This window comes from Pleurodeles waltl, chromosome 6, assembly GCF_031143425.1.
Source record: "Pleurodeles waltl isolate 20211129_DDA chromosome 6, aPleWal1.hap1.20221129, whole genome shotgun sequence".
Classification (NCBI taxonomy): Eukaryota; Metazoa; Chordata; class Amphibia; order Caudata; family Salamandridae; genus Pleurodeles; species Pleurodeles waltl.
This window is the reverse complement of record NC_090445.1, coordinates 1,313,002,934-1,313,016,145: the sequence shown is the minus strand read 5'-3', so window position 1 is coordinate 1,313,016,145 and position 13,212 is coordinate 1,313,002,934.

The following is a 13,212-nucleotide window of genomic DNA, read 5'->3' as shown; positions in this document are numbered from 1 at the left end:
GGCAGAAGTATATCACACACATTGCAGGTGGTGATAGACAAGGACTCTTAGCTTTAGATTGGCAACATGTAAAGAACCCATGTATATACAGACCTCAGTCAAAGACTGGCAATAAGTTTGTAGGAACTAGTGAATGTAGAGATGTGTTTCTGTTCAAAAGTGCTTGGAATTTCATGTTAAATAGACAGGACCCTGCCATACCAGGTGTTTATTTCATTTCTGGGAAAGAATGCCTATTACAAGCTGTTGAAAAGATGGTATGGTAAATGCTATTTAGGGGTAGTTTTTCCGAAAATCTACCATGTGCATAATTTCAATAATTCAGTCTGGAAGGAGAGACAACAGGTGATATATTTGGTGCCTTTATTCCATCAGTTGGCGTGATTCTGAATAACATCAGGATTAGAAAGTTGTCAACTATTGTAGATAAGGTGTCAACTGATTATGCAAGTGCTACGCTTCTAATGGATATAGAAATAGTTGCTGTGAGATCAATGGATTTGCAAAATCATCTTGCTTTAGTCATTTTATTGGCAGAGGAAGGCAGAGTCTGTAAAGTTTTGCAGTCTCAGCATTGCTGCATGTACATACCCGTTAATAGTAAGGAGATAAAGAGATTTATATCAAACATTTCAAACCTGATATATAACCTGAAAGACTTGAAAGATGGTATGCTATAGGTAAAGGGTTTTCTAACATCCGATCATGGTTGATTGTGACTGTGAGTGCTATAGTCACACTTAAATTTTACAAGTTGTACAGCTGGTGGAAAGTGCAAAGAGCTAGGAGTAAGTAGAGGTGGGGAGGAAAGAGACTGAAATAGAGAAAATGAGGAACAGTTATTACAAGAACCTGAAAAGAATTGAGAATTTCAGTAGGCCAAGGCCCTTATGTTATCAAACAACCAGGCTTTGAGTTGTCTCATTGTAAATGAGAATGTCCTTTTTGTGATGGAATAGATTGCCATCAGAGGAGGGATTATTGAAGCGTACATTTTAGTTATGCTTTATGTGGACCAGACGTCCGCATTGGGTGACATTTGTATTCACGTTTAAGAGCCTAAAATAGAGAAAAGCTGCATTGACACACATTTTAAAAGTGTTCACGTTTTACATTTCATGGTGGATGTTGTGCCTACAAGAAGTTATTTTAATCATTAGAATGACTAACACGATTAGAAATTAATTTGATTTATAATGATTTCTGATTTATTAGTATAAAGATACATGTGCACATAGAATAAAATGCATTTCTCTGTCAAATCTAATGTGATGTTTTAACAAAGATGCATTTATTAATGAACTGATGATATCTTCTTAATGCTGAATTTCTAAGTTTGCCTATTATATGTATTTTAATAATGACACTAATAATGCATTTTATTTCTTGTGTTAGCATAACTAGGCCTGAAGTTTTCATATTTGCAGCCACGTAAAGTGTTGAATTATTTATTTTCCGCTAACATGAATTTTTCCACAAGGTTGTTTCTTATGAATAGTAAAGAGCCTTTTTTTATTTTGTGTAAGATTTATTTCAGTGTCCTTGACTTTTGTACATGAGGAAATGAAGACTGTACATTAGGCAGTACCATTGTTTAACAGCCTGTTTCTCATGAGAACTGTCTAAATCATCTTGTACCATGGTAAGGAATGTGGATTGCAACAAGTGATGTACAAATTGTTAAACTATTGGATTTACACGGAAAGGAGAAATTACTTCTCACCAAGCCTGAGAGTTTTTGTGGATGTTGCAAATTTGATTTGTGCAATAATTTGATTGTACATTGCCTTTTTGTATAATGTGAAATCGAAAGGCCCAATCAAACTGTTTGGAGTATTTTTAAGTAAGGGATGAACTTAGTAAGTTTGAAGAAGTCCCCTTTAGTCTCGTGTTCTTTTAACTTGCCCCTTAGATGTTTCCTGATTTTCCATGTGCAGTCCATGTTCTGCACTTCCCCCGATGGTGCTTCTAATGATGATCTCCCAGCTTTTCTGACAACCCTGAATTGAATGCTGATTCCAGGAGAGGTATATACAAATACAATGCTAATTGTCCCCTTCACCTTTTTTTATCAATAGAGCTAGTGTGTTGGCACATGCCTATTTTATTTTTCTTAGTTAGTTAACCTAGCCCAAGATAGATGATTTTCCAAATTATATTTGTCCCTTCTTTGTTAAATTTTGGCCCATGCGTTAGCCCGTCCTTGACATGCTTGGCCTAATTTGGTTAGCAGTAGGGAGAATCTATGTTCAAATGCTGATGTTTGAATCTTTGCAATTTGATTTGAGTAATGTATTTGCAGTCTGATTTAAAGAGTATTTTGGTCTCACAAGTGATTGCTTTATTAATATGCATTGTTCTTCGTGAATGTCTAATGATGTTGATCTTGAGTAGATTAAACGTGCTTCCTAGATTTGGTCAACCTATGAGGTTTATTTACCTTGACAATTGGATTTTGTGCACCATTTACATGACTTTGGCTTTGTGGTTATAAAATACAGCTTTGAAACTTTTTATTGACTAGAGTATTCTTCTGCGTCCACATGGGTCATGGTGTTTAAATTTGTTGTTTGGGTTTGAATTGATTGTATATGGTTACCACACTCTTCACTGGGTCCGAAGATGTCATCGTTGTCGGAGAAAGCATTTTGAAATCCTGCGAAAGATGAGAAAAATGTGTTATCGCACTCGCACAAAGTTAATCTAAAGTGATACTTGTAGAAGGTCTGAGGCATTTTGCTGCATGTAGTGGTGAGGAAATCCTGGGTCTTGATCCAAAGGTCATGTATTTGGTAAAGAGTTCTTAAACTTTATCCTTTCCAGGCACAGGCACCATTAGAGTGCTTTTAAAGCTGTTTTTTGTTTGCCTTTTTTTCGCCCTCATTCACAAATAAGGCTATCTGGTTGTTCAGTAGTCATAAAGAGCCAGAACTATGGCTATACAAAATGTAATTGAACTTACACTATGGACTATTCCTGTTTGCAAACCAGTATTATGCAATTTGAACACCGAATGGTTTGCAAGTAGGAATACAGCTTGTGATGTAACCTATACCCTAATAGGTCACATTGTAAGTTGTCTATTTGCACTGGGGTCACATAACAACGTGCTTAATGAATATTAATTAGATTGGTTGCACTTTGCAACCCCATGTGATTGGAGGTCTGGAAGGTACAGCAGACCTCCATTCCTGCGCTTTCTTTCTGAAACAGGAAAGATTTATTTTTAAAGGAGCTCTTGTACGTTAAAGGTACAGGTGCTGCTTTAAAGAGAATGTTTCCTGTTTGGAAAGAGTTTGAATGGGCAGGCAATGGTCATTGGGAACACTGCCTGATCACTCTGAGGCCACTGCCATGATTCACAAAAGAGGTTTGTGAAGCAGTAACCACCCCAACATGTGGGTCAATAACTCATCAATGGTGTGGGACTGCAGTTGCAGTCACAGTTCATTGATACATATATTATGATAGGAGGGGGACATATCTTTATTGGCTCCTTCTATTAGCGATTTGAAAAGGATCACAAAAACCCTTTAATGGGTCATAAACAGTTTTCCGTCTCGTAAACTTGGTTTTGTCCATTAGGAAAAGACCATTTGCGGATGCAAATCCCATGGTTTGGAGAATTACATGGTTTGCAACTACATAAGCGCTTTGTACATTGGACTTTTATACATTTAACCTTGGTGTTACAATGATTGCTCTAGATTGGACGCCATCAATTCACCTCAAAACACTAATATTGTTGTGTAGCACAGAGCAGTATTCCGACAGGCAGGTTCTTAAATATAAATTGATTTGACATAGAAATTAAACGCGCTGTCTTCTGACTTATAGCATTTTCCATCTCTGGACAGCGAAAACGTTTTAGGGAAAACAGAATATTAATGCATAGAAATTGACTGATGCACTCCTTCATCCAGAGATGCTGCTAATAATATAACAGCATTGTTTGTGAAATGTTCATTCCCTGTGTACAAGAATAGCATAAAGGTGCTTAAGGGAAATGGCAAAATAGATCATGCTGCACCTTTAATGGCTTCACTGATGAAATGAGACATTCTGTAAGCAGACAGTGCTGCTGATAAATAGATGTTGATCCTCCTCGACCTCTCAAATCCATCGGTCCCTGGGAGGAGGGGTGGACAGCAGTTTTCTCCCAGGGAAGAAGATTCATCTTTCTTTAGGTCTGAGGTTGAGAAAATGTGAAGCTGTATTTTGCCGTTCAATCCTTTAGCCCATCTGTATTCTACTTATTCTGGTTATCTCCTAGCAAACATTTTTGAATTTGAACTGCAGATCAGCTGAACATGCGTTAGTACATCATTAGATCTGCATCAAGGCATGAATGTCTGTAAAGGTTAGCCTGGCCCTACATGTATTTCACAGCCTTTAATATAACACACCCCAGCAGTAGGCCTTCCATCATTGTAGTGAGTTTTTTTCACTGTGTTTGGTCAGCCATAAGAAAATGTTAGAAAGATAAGAGGCCAGTTGCTCCACATGGATACACAACAAGACATACAGAGAACAACGGGCAGTGGAGAGAGACAAGGAAGTGAGAAGGTGTTGGAAAGTGGATTATTGGTAAGGGCAGGTAAGTACCTACACTTAGCAATAGGCCACTAACCCCCACTGGGTTCAGTTAGCTCTCAATAAATTAACCCCAGCTTAACCCTTAGTAGCTTGGCAACGAGCAACAAGGCTGTGAAAAGCATGCAAGCATCACAAAACAATAATAAAATAAAACACAGGAAACCGTTTAAAAATCGTAAATCAATTTATAAAAATAGGAAATATTTTTATCTTTAATTTGACACCAAAATGAATAAAATTGGATAAGGGGAACCAGATATATGATTTTTTAAAGAATTAGTGTTTTCTAGTGCATAGAAACTAAAAGCATCAATCTGGTCATCTAGTCGCTCCTCGACCGGGGCAAAGTCAAAGTTTAAGGCCGACCGTGATGGAGCCCTTCTCAGCTACAGCAAGTGGGAGGCCTTTGTCATTTTTCTTGAAGATTTTCACCAAGTCCCACCTCCCTGGAGCCCTCTTCAGATATGCATAGCGGGAGACCTAGGTGAACAATTCTACGTTCAGACTTGGATGATTTTTAGGGATGAAAATATTTGTCCGGGCCAAAGCTGAATCTTGATCCGATGTCCCGGGAGCCCTCATTGGATACGTTGCTCGGGAGTACCGGTCAACTTTTTACCTTCGGACTTAGTCACTTTGTTAGAGATTTTTCTCTCTGATGTCGGATAACCCTCCACAGCAAGCCGATTTCGAGTCAATGCTTTTGGATTGCCTTCCCAGGAGCCCCCAGTGAAATCCTGGCAGTGTGGGGCTGTGGAGCTTTTCAGCAAGACAAACATGCAAGACAGGCCAGATCGACCTAATCAGGCTTGATTCTGGACTGCGAGTCGGTCCCTTTATGGAACATTTTTCCAAAAGTCCTCCAAAGTTCTCCAAACTTCTGGATCTTCTTCAAGAAGGTCTTTGAACGTCCTTTAGGAGTCCACAGCTCACCCCAAGGTTCCAGAAGCTCTGAGTTCTTCCTTGAGGGTTAGGGCTCCAACTCCCAAATTTCACCTGCTCAAACTTCAACTTGACCACTGGACAGTGGTCAGCTGGTCAGTTTCTTCAGGAATTGATGTAGGGGACTCTTATTAGATAGTGTCTAGGTGCAGGTCAGGAGTCCAGCAGGGCAGCCCTTCATCTTCTGATGTTCTTTGTTGTAGGGATCTGAGGTGTGGGTGCAGCTCTGCCATATTTATCCTTGCTCCTTGGCTGATAAGCAGGGGGGTGACTGTCCAATCCCAGGCATGCCACTTCCCTCTTGGATGACTACTTTCTGGGAAGTGTGGCAAAAAATCTGAGGGAGCAACATTCTTCAAAAATCCAACATGGCTGAAACTGATTTTTAGTGGTTAGATCTGGCTGAGCCCACCCCCTGGTGTGGCTAAAAATCGTAAACACACCCTTCTCCTGCCCTCCCCTAATCTAAACAAGAGGGCACCTAACTGTCTGGGGTTGCAGGAAATGGAAGAGGTCCTGAGCTGCTCCAAATGTCTTTCACTGCCTCTGAAGACAGTTTGGCTGTTCTCCCCATCCTGTTTCACCATCTGCTGAGGCAGATCTCATCCCCCAGGCACATCCTTTGTGTTCAGCCCAGGCTACTTCACACCTCACCAAGGAGGCCTGGCCAGCCTGCCAGAGGCTTGCCAATCAGAAAAGGAGCTGAAATGGCAACTTTCAGGTAGAGTTTTAAAACTCTTTACCTGAACTAGTTATATTAAATCCAACAATGGCAAGTTGCGGGATTTATTATAAAAAATAATTTGAGACCAAACTCCAAGTATCTGGCTCTTATGGGGACTTTATTAATTAACATAAAGATTCCCCATTTTAGTCTATAGAGGCTATTAACTGCAGTGAGGAAAAAACTAATTTGGCTATTTTACCTCACCAGGGCTTATAAAACAATTTTTATAAGGTCCCTGCTTATGGTTGCATGGCACCCAACCCTAGGGGAATTTAGGTCACACCTTAGTGGTGACATATGTAAACATTAGGTAGTTTAAGACTTTGGAAGTACTTTAAATTCCAAAGTCGAATTTGCATATGATTTTAGTTTAAAAGCAGCCAGCAAGGCAGGCCAGCCTTTAAAATAATACTGGGCACCTCAGCAGTGCACTACCTATGTTGAGCTCCCTAAACCCTCATGCCCTACCAAATACTAGAGACTTATAGGTAGGTTGAAACTGCCAATTATAATTCGCCTAGTTTGCATATCCACTTAACAAAGAGCACTGGCCCTGGGACTGGTAAGCAGTATCCAGGGCACAGCCAAGAGTCAGTAATCACCAGTATCTGTCAAAAACGTTTGGGGGTGACCAGAGCAAAAAGGAGACTTTCCTACAGATGGGTGAAAGGGTATTTCATAAAAGCGCGAGAACAAGGTGCAGTTATTGTTTGGACAGAGGAACAAACAATAACAGGCAAGTGGGGATGAGACATGAAAAAATGTGCATGCTGTTCTGCTCGACCCATGTATAGTATGGACAGCTACATAGCAAGCAATTACATGAATAGGACAGTCGCAAGAAAAATGAGAAGCAGGAAGTAGACAGTGAATGCCATAATGTGAAGTGAACTTAAGACCTGCAGTGCGATGGTGACAATTGGAACAAGTGTGATTGAGTGCATGTGGAGTCAATAAAGGAGTAATGGTTGTGGAACGCTCTGCAAGCACAGAGCATGGAGGGTTGAGAGGCAAGCCACTCAATGTGCAGAGAGGCAATCTGGGTTAAAGGGACAAGGAGAGGGAATGGGGTAGTGAGACATGCAGAGACAAAGAGGTGTAGAGTGCAAAGGGCAGGGAGACGAATATAGAATATTAAATGCATGAAAGCTATGGTGACAAGGGAACCTAGCTGTGAATAAAGGGCAAGAGTGCCAGAGGGGAAAGGACAGCGCATGTCATGGAGTACATTTGGAGACAAGCGAGGAGTGTGTGGAATGCTGGAACATTTCAGGTATGCGCTAAGCAAGGTCAACTGATATTTTCACCCTTGCAAAAGGGCTAGAGAAGAATCAATAACACAATCAACATTTGTATTTACAGTATTACCATTTTGGCCACACAAGCAAAACCCAAGTCAAAAATAAAGATAAACTGTTTTATTACAAACTCAGACTCAGGTTAATATAGACAAGTCTCAAAACAAGACTATAAAGATACAGAATTACCATCAGATGTCCAAGTCTTGGGAACAACCAAAGCTTAATTAACATCCAGGAGACTCTGTCAATGTGATACAAAACGCAAGAAACAAAACTTGATGTTGTGAAAATAGATGCTGGCCGGTTCTTCTAATCATTTACATAAATCTCAATTAACCAATTAATTCTCCAAACAATGAGGATCCCTTAAAGGTACAGAGTGTCCAATTTCTCTTCGTGCTGGGCTACAAGACATGGGGACAAAAGGTAAAAAAGAAATATAGGACAAAAAGGCTTTGAAAATTACATCTGGGGCAGGGTAAAGCTAACTAAAGTTGCCAAAATGTAAGTAAAAATGGAAAGTGTCAGCATGTCAGAAGCTTGGTCAAGAGTTTTCTCATGGGTGAAAAGAAAAAGAAAAATCTACGGGTCCGATTCACAAAGATAAACTTAGGGGCTTGTTTACAGGCCCCTAGAGCCACCTTGTGCCACAGTAACGTCATTTATTTTGATGTTAATGTGGCCCAACCAGGCAAAAATCCCCACTCTGGATTTACAGAGTGGAGCAATGCATGCATTGCACCACTCTGTAACCCTTTGTGCTACATTGTGCCTGTGCCAGGCATAATGTATGCAAAGGGGGCATTCCCCTATTAGTGGGGCCGAAAGAAAGACGCAAGGAAATTTATGAGATTTCATTGCACCATTTTTTATGGCACATTTAACGCCTGCTCAAGAGCAGGCGTCCAAAGGGGCTTCCATTCTTTAGAATGGGCACATATGTACTCTGCAGCAGTAGCGCCAATAATTTGGCGCTACTCCTGCAGAGTACATCTATAGCATAATGAGAAATGACACTCTTCCCCCTACCCAGCGCCATGGTGCACTGTATTTTAAATACTGCACACACATGGTGGCAGTATGGGGGTGCTAAGGGCGCAGGGAAAGTGGCGTTGCACTCGGTGCAGCACCACTTTCTATAAATCTGCCCCTTAGACATTAGGTCTAAACTTTGACCAAGGGTCTAAGTTTACAACTTTGGGAATTCACAAATGGCATGTATGAGTACTATATCTAGGTCAGTAATCTAGAGGCCTGACTCTTTCCTATGGGATTTAGATTTTGGCAGGTGGGATATCCGTCACCATTGTGACAGAGTAACCCGTCTGCCAAGATCTACATCAGGCCCTAAGTCTTCTCATCTCAGCATTAAGATGGGGGGCAAGGGCAAAGAGGTCTGTACCTCTCAAAGTTCAAGGGAAGAGTCCAAAGTCCAAATGAGATCTGCCGCTAATCCAACTGGGGAACAGTAAATTAAAGTCCAAAGTGAGCAATGACTTGTCCATCCATCACACCACATGTATCAGAAGGTTTAATTGTCCAATCATAATCCATCATATGACAGTCATCTGCAACAACAAGGAAGATTCCCATTACCAACAAGGGAAAGACATTCATCTATCTCTCCTGTATGATTTGAAACAATTGTATAGTGTCCATCTCAACAGTTCTTTGATGTACTAGTTTTAAGGTTACTTTTTCAGACTCTATATGTGTAAAACAATAGGACATCTATTTCCAAATTAACAATTTAGTGGAATGAAGTCTGAAATAAATTTTAAGTTAGCAATAGAAAAACAGTTTTCTCACGTTTCTAGAAAGTCAGAGGCCCAGCAATCACAATATGGCTGAACTAAAGCAAAGGGAATTAACATGATACATTTATTCACTTTAAACAAAACACATGTAACCATATAATTGCAATGCCACCGCTAAGAAATCTTGTAACGACATGCAAAGCAAAGCAGATTAAGTTGTTACTACATTTCAGGAAGTATAATATAAAACTACATTTATGACATTAACATATGACACTCTTCTAGAAATTAATTATAATTTTAGTGAAAACTATTTCTCAGCATCATGGGGAAACTCATGGAATGAAAATGAATGATTATACTTATATCAAAAAAGCTCTTCTGCATCAAATTAGATAACTACTCTATAGTGAATGAAGGTTAATATAGGCTTTCAATTCACCACTTTTACAGTTAACTTGTTAGACCTTCAAACAACAAAATGCTAATTCTCTCACGTATAGATGATCATTGTGGCGTCAAAAGTAACAATGACATTTCAGCTATATCAGGAGTAGGGTGGTACAAACAGCGTGCATGGAGGGCAGCAGAATTAGGGGCACAGGACTCATAGGGAATAATTAGGCAACAATTAGCAGAACATTCATAAAGAGGCACAACATATATATGAGGAACAAGCAGGGAACAAATTAAATTAACCGCAGGGCAGAGAGACCTGGAATTCATTGGAGGAAAGCAAAATACAAGTATAAGGAGTACCCTGATGAGCGTGGCTTGGCCGGCAGAGATGGCAGACGTGTAAACGCGTCGCTCCGCCGAGGCCTTCTATTTCTCTGATAAGAACAGTGACCCGGAGGAACCCCCAACAGTAGTGAGGTTGGGGGTGTACTGGAAGGGCCTGTGAGTCCGAGGCGGCTGGCCAACGATCCATGGGGCGGACCGAGGGCGGATTGCAGGACGCGTGCCGTGGGCAGCTGGCAGTGATTTGGTGTCTGCGGCTGGCTCGCAGAGCGGGCTGCGCTGATTGTGCAGGAGAGGAGCGGCGATCCAGAGGAGGTGGGGCACGGTGGCCGAGAGGGGCCGACCAGCTCCGTTGAAGTCTCGGGGTGGATCAGAAGCTGCTGAGGCCCATATGCAAGAGAGGGAAGGCCAAGGAGGGCACACAAGGGGGCGCAACAGTGAGAGAGGAACGTGCCCGACCCCAGCAATGAACGGCCCCCGATGGAGAGACGCCGGACGCGCTGGAGCCTGAGGGAGTGCTGGGGACCCCCAGGAAGGGAGCGGAGGGGGGCCCAATGTTGAAGCGAGGCAGTAGGCCCTGGAGCGCGAAGGCCCTTGTGTGGGTTTCGGTGACCCGGACGGGATGGAGCGGCACCAAGGGAGGGCCGAAACGTGGGAACCGATTGGGGCCGGTCGGCTCCGGCAAACAGGTACCTGAAGAGAAACTTAGGGCTGAGGTGACCCGGAACAGGATAAAGGGAGACACAAGAGGTGACACCATTGGGGGCGAAGGACTTGCCTGGCCCAAAAAGAACGGGTGGACGAGGGGGCTCCCCCCCATTCGGTGGAGGGTTGTTGGATGGGCTGGGGAGCAGGTGAGTGCCGAGGGCCCGACAGAGGACGCAGAGGGGACCAACTATGGGGAGGAAAAGGCTGACCCGGGAGTGTGACGACCTGAGGGGGACGCCCCAGGGTAGAGACAGTGAGATGCAGAGCACGTGCGGCTGAGAGCGGCTGCGGTTGGCCCAAGGCCCAGAATGTAGAAACTGGATGAATGACCCAGGCCCAAGAATCGTGAGACTGAGTGTACTGAAGACACTGCTTCACCGACGACCTGCACTAGTGGGACGTTCTAGGCAGAATAACTGGTGGTGTGCACGGTGACCCCAAGAGCAGAGAGCCCCTGCGGAGGGGGAGCGAGAGTGCCCAGAGGTGGTCAGAGATCTGGAACGGGCTCCGCCTGGGGAGGACCATCCCTCCTGGACTGCACTGGCACAGAGCAAGTGACGAGGTTGGTGGAGAGGCGAATGTCGTGATCGTTGCAGGCTCCCCAAGGGGAGGGCGCCCCGCTTCTCGGGACTGAATGTCGACCCAAAGCCGCTAGAAGAGTAGGCCACAATGGAAAGAATGCGCTGGTGGCCCAGGCATGTTGGAAATGGCCGAGTCAGTACCTCACGAATTGCAGGAAACACTAGACAAGATCCTGGGGGCAATAGAGGAGTCCAAAACGGCCCTTCAGGGAGAGATTGGACAGGTGTCGGCGGAACTGGGCCTACTGCGTGCAGACCACCAGAAACTAGCAGACAGGGTCCTGGGTGCAGAGAAAACAATCACAGGAATTGCTCCAGAGGAACAGGTGGTACAAACCACACCTGAGCAACTGACGGACAGTGTCCAGAGACTGGAACGTCGTGCTGTGGATGCAGAAGGCCGCAACCGGAACGATAATGTGCGTATCGATGGGCTGCCGGAAGGAGCTGAAGGGAACGACGCAGTGACATATCTGGAAACATGGATGCAACAGGTGGTGGCTCCGGCCCTCTTGACTCCCTTTTTTGCCTTGGAAAGGTCTCATAGTGTCCCGGCGAGACTGGCGGCGCCTGGCCGTCCTCAGCGGACCGTGATAGCTAAACTGCTGCACTACCGGGGACAGGGACATCCTACTGCAGTGCACGAGGGAGGCAGGCCCTTTCAGGATCGATAACGCATCAGTGACCCTATTCCCAGACTTCACGATGGAAGTACAGACTAAGAGAGGATCATACATGGTGGTGAAGAGGGCCTTGAGAGATGCTGGTGTCCGGTACTCGCTCTTATTTCCAGCTAGGATGAGGGTAATCTGCAACGGCCACAGTACTTTTTTCGAGTCACCAGAGGAGGCCTGGGAGTGGCTAGAAGCACATAAAATGGAGGGTAACCCTGGATCCACGCCTATACCATCGCATAACCAAAAGCGCAAGGGGGGGAGGCGACGCCAGAACAGATCACGCACGGGAGCCAGGCCAACACCGGCACAGAAGGACCAGGCCAGGAGATCGGCCCTGGAGGTGGTGGCATCGCTGCAGCAGGGGAGGATGTTGACCGAGGCCAGTGGTGGGGACTCGGAACACCGAACATGCTACTCCGACTCAGACTTTCAACATTCTGATGGGGGCCCAATAGTGACCCCAAGAACTGCAGATGACCTGTAAAGAACATACGTGGTAAACTGAAGGGTTGCCCGTCGGAGGCAAGGTTAGATGGAAGGCCTCAGTGTGGTGAAGGTCTTCCCCCCACTTAGATTCTCGTCCAACTCTTTATGACTTAATGTTATTATTTGGCTCAATGAGCGTAAACTGGATGACCGCCTGTTGCGGTATTGCCCTGGGAAGAGGGAGTTGGGGTTTGATGTTCTTGTTTGATTACATGCGCAAGGGGTTACTTACTTTGGTATTCTGGGATACGGCAGGACCGAAACGTGGCATAATGCTGGGGACCTTTGGGTACCACGAGGAGGTAGTGACCACCCTGGACTTATTTACCACACCTCTATGGCCTACAAGTTGATAACTTGGAATATTCGGGGCTGGGGTCACCGGCTAAGCGTCATAAAATACTGTCGTACCTCGAGAGAAGGGGGTGCATTTAGCAATGCTTCAGGAAACACACCTAACCACACAGGAGGTAGACAAACTGAGGCGCAGGTGGCGGGGACAACTTTACGCCACTACATATTCGGCGTACGCCAGAGGGGTACTGGTTTGGATCAGGGCGGGAGTTCCGTTTGAGGCCATCTCAATAGACTTGGACACAGAAGGGAGATATGTAATAGTAGAGGGTAGGCTACAAGGCAGGCCAGTGGTGCTGGGCTGTATATATGCACCAAATCAAGATCAGGCTTCCTTTTGGC